At 40.5% G+C, this 3,919-nt stretch overlaps 1 long non-coding RNA gene across 1 annotated transcript; it reads left to right on the forward strand.

Moving 5' to 3' along the window:
- The first annotated feature begins 1,045 nt into the window (after positions 1-1,045).
- Positions 1,046-3,113, forward strand: LOC115997603. Its single transcript, XR_004093758.1, has 2 exons — positions 1,046-1,088; positions 2,520-3,113. It is a non-coding gene; the product is annotated as an uncharacterized LOC115997603 (long non-coding RNA).
- Positions 3,114-3,919: the final 806 nt, after the last annotated feature.

Genomic DNA, 3,919 nt, shown 5'->3' on the forward strand with positions numbered 1-3,919 from the left:
CTCCGGGTTAGTGTCATTTTAATGGACCTAGACGGGGCCACACTAGGGGCCATTCTAATGAACCATCGTCCAAGGGACCGAGAAGAGAACTTGGGTAATGACAGCAAGCCCATGTTCCAGGTTTAATCGGTCAACGACAAGGAATATTCAACATTTCCTATAAGGCCTCATACTTTGAAATGAAACTAAGTCGAGTTTTCATATGTAGTGGTTAAATTAATGGCTATGTTAAGACGTGTGATTCTAGTTCCAAGAAACTAGTCGTGTGATGTCTGAGAAATGGGATTTTGTGAAGATGTCAAGTATGGTGGTGAAAATTCACACGTGTAATGTGAATGTGATAACTTTATGCTTATTTGTATTATCGTAATATACAAGCATGAAAGCATGTCAATCAATAGGAAATTCTATGCTATGGTCAATTGGTAAGTTAAATCATCTTTACCTATAAATGATAAGCTCATGGGTTCTTACTTAGCCGTCGTGCTAACGGGTGCTTCATTGTTGCCCTTTAACAGATGTCATCCAGCAATGAGTCGTATAGTTCGGTAACTTTACGGAACTATAATGGCTCAGATTTTGGATATGGAGACTATATACAGCATATGATAGGGGAAGACCCCTATGTACCCGGCTACACTCTGCTAGCTCCTGACGATNTATTATTATTATTATTATTATTATTATTATTATTATTCTTATTATTATTATATATGGGTGGATAAGGATCCTACATATTTTATTATTATTATTATTATTATTATTATTATATAATATTACGTATATATATATATGTTGTGATAAGAATGAAGAAAATCTGATTTCTTCATCTTCATCTTCCAATTCGTGAGAGGAAGAGAGAGAGAGAGAGAGAGAGAGAGAAGCAAGTTTCAAGCCCCGGTCGCAATTTGTTCGGTAAAATTTATATTTAATCGGTTAAAAGTTATGTTTTTACTCCTAGTTCATAGTTTTGGGTAGAATTTTGTTGAACCCTATTTGTATTACCGTGTTTTATGTTAGGATTTTAAGAGCAAAGGTTGAATCCCGAGCTTCAATCTTCGAATTCTTGTGTTCGTAGTGAGATTGAGGTAAGTTACCCCTCAAGTTGGAATTATAGCTACTCAAAGTAGGTAATTGGTGAATTAATTTCCAATCCATGAAGTTGTGTGTAATTTGTGAATATTATGTGTATTAGACATGTTGTACACATAAATTAGGGATTATATATATATATATATTGTGTGTGTAGCGTTATATATATATATTATGTATATGTGGGTGTAGCGTAATATATATATATATTATGTATGTGGTGTGATATATATATATATATACTACGTATGTGTGGGTGTGTGGTGTGGTATATATATATATGTTATGTGTGTGTGTGATATATAAATATTACGTGTGTGTGTGATATATATATATTTTACGTGTGTGTGTGATATATATATATATATTATGTGTGTGTATGTGATATATATATTATGTGTGTGTGTGTGATATATATATATATATATATATATATATATGTGTATATAGGTAGTTAAATACCTATTATATATATATACTATATGTATACCGTATATATATGACATATATGAGTATAGGTATGTTAATGTTATATATGTATAGGTATAGGTAGTGTATGTGAACTATGTGTTGTGAACATGAATAAGTAATAAAGCGCGTGTGAGTATAGGAAAGAATTTGATAGTGTAATCATGCCCTGTTGGTTGTGGTCGTGATATGTGGAATTATGTACCGCATGTTGAATTCATATGTTATGAGTGTATAAGTAGGAGAGGTGAACATATTGTTTCAGAAGTTACGAGGACCTTGTTGTCTTGTTTTACCTCGGGCTATAATTACCGAACGTCGTCATTGAAATACGTACGGTTGTATTCGTACTTAAGCGAAGTCTATTCGCCGAGTCTCTACGTCACTCATGTATGGCTAGACTGTGGGGGTGTGCACACTTAAGCGTATTGACTCCGTCGTCTCCGGGTTAGTGTCATTTTAATGGACCTAGACGGGGCCACACTAGGGGCCATTCTAATGAACCATCGTCCAAGGGACCGAGAAGAGAACTTGGGTAATGACAGCAAGCCCATGTTCCAGGTTTAATCGGTCAACGACAAGGAATATTCAACATTTCCTATAAGGCCTCATACTTTGAAATGAAACTAAGTCGAGTTTTCATATGTAGTGGTTAAATTAATGGCTATGTTAAGACGTGTGATTCTAGTTCCAAGAAACTAGTCGTGTGATGTCTGAGAAATGGGATTTTGTGAAGATGTCAAGTATGGTGGTGAAAATTCACACGTGTAATGTGAATGTGATAACTTTATGCTTATTTGTATTATCGTAATATACAAGCATGAAAGCATGTCAATCAATAGGAAATTCTATGCTATGGTCAATTGGTAAGTTAAATCATCTTTACCTATAAATGATAAGCTCATGGGTTCTTACTTAGCCGTCGTGCTAACGGGTGCTTCATTGTTGCCCTTTAACAGATGTCATCCAGCAATGAGTCGTATAGTTCGGTAACTTTACGGAACTATAATGGCTCAGATTTTGGATATGGAGACTATATACAGCATATGATAGGGGAAGACCCCTATGTACCCGGCTACACTCTGCTAGCTCCTGACGATTCCTTCTCATCATCCAGCTCTTTTGTGTCTCTGGTAGATGCTCATCAGGCTCGGTGGGGCTACTTCCCAATAAAAGTCTTACCGGGTAGCGACCCCCTGGAATTCATTGTACATTACCCATATCTCTGGGATCCCACTCCTCCCGAGGGAGAATGGTCTATGGTCATTATCACCGATCGCTCCTTGGATCACCTTAAGTGGTTTGAGGGCGAATGACATCTAGTTTGGGGAGAGTTTGAGATCCCAGTGTATCGTATGATCTGATAGGTGGTGGAGGTCAAGTCGGGGTAGTCTAAAACTCTCTTTTTGTGTACATATTCTGCAGCAGTCTTATTAGATCAATTGCCAAACTTGGCATTGTGATTATGTATATATATCTAACTTATGCTTTGGGGTTCTAAGGACGTCGTTATCACACCTATGAACCTATATATATATATATGTGCGTGTGAATGTTTGGAATGTTTAACTTATACCTCAACTGTTGTCGAGTTAGGTAAGGAAAATTAGCATGTGCACCTAGTGATGAACCGCTAAAGGTTCGCTGGGTTCGACCTAGGTGTGGCGGTGATGCTCCCGGTTGTAAGGTTGACCAACCCGGGGTGTCACACGTGGCCCCTCTTCCCGGGCTGGAGGTGGCCTGGAACCTGAGGCGCTCAAACGTGACAGCGCAGGGCGGCGCGCCGGGGTCGGTTCTTGCAACCTGGAAGACACCGGTCGCCTCTCAGACTGTGCCCTCCTCAACGCGGGTGAGTGAGTGGCTGCGGCCTCGATCGTCGTGGTGTCTGGATGTGGGACTGGAGGCTGAACCTGCGGCTGAGTGGGTGGCACTGGTTGGAACGTGAAAGAGGGGGCGTAAGGCTGCGGGTAAAACCGAGGGGAGTTGGCCCACCATTGAGCGGTCGGGTCGAGCGGGTATGCTGGGTACTGATATGGTACCGGTCCGACCGGTATAAGGAATGCCTGAGGAGGGTGAATCATGTTGACAGGATCGACCACCGGCGGATTAGCGGTATTATTCGGGTCGCCACGGGAGCTAAGGCGAGAACGCAGATCAGAAGGTGCCTCCTGCTCCGGGTCGGCAGAGGCAAAGTAGTCCATATAAGGGTACATGGTTGGAGATCGAAGTCGGGCAGAACAGAAATCGGCTTGGTACTTCGGTCCCCACAGACGGCGCCAAAATGATATAGCAAAATACGGACTTGAATACTCGTATTAAGATTTGGTAGAGTACAGGGTAGAATACTCTAGGTGAGACC

This window comes from Ipomoea triloba, chromosome 11 (genome assembly GCF_003576645.1).
Source record: "Ipomoea triloba cultivar NCNSP0323 chromosome 11, ASM357664v1".
Lineage (NCBI taxonomy): Eukaryota > Viridiplantae > Streptophyta > Magnoliopsida > Solanales > Convolvulaceae > Ipomoea > Ipomoea triloba.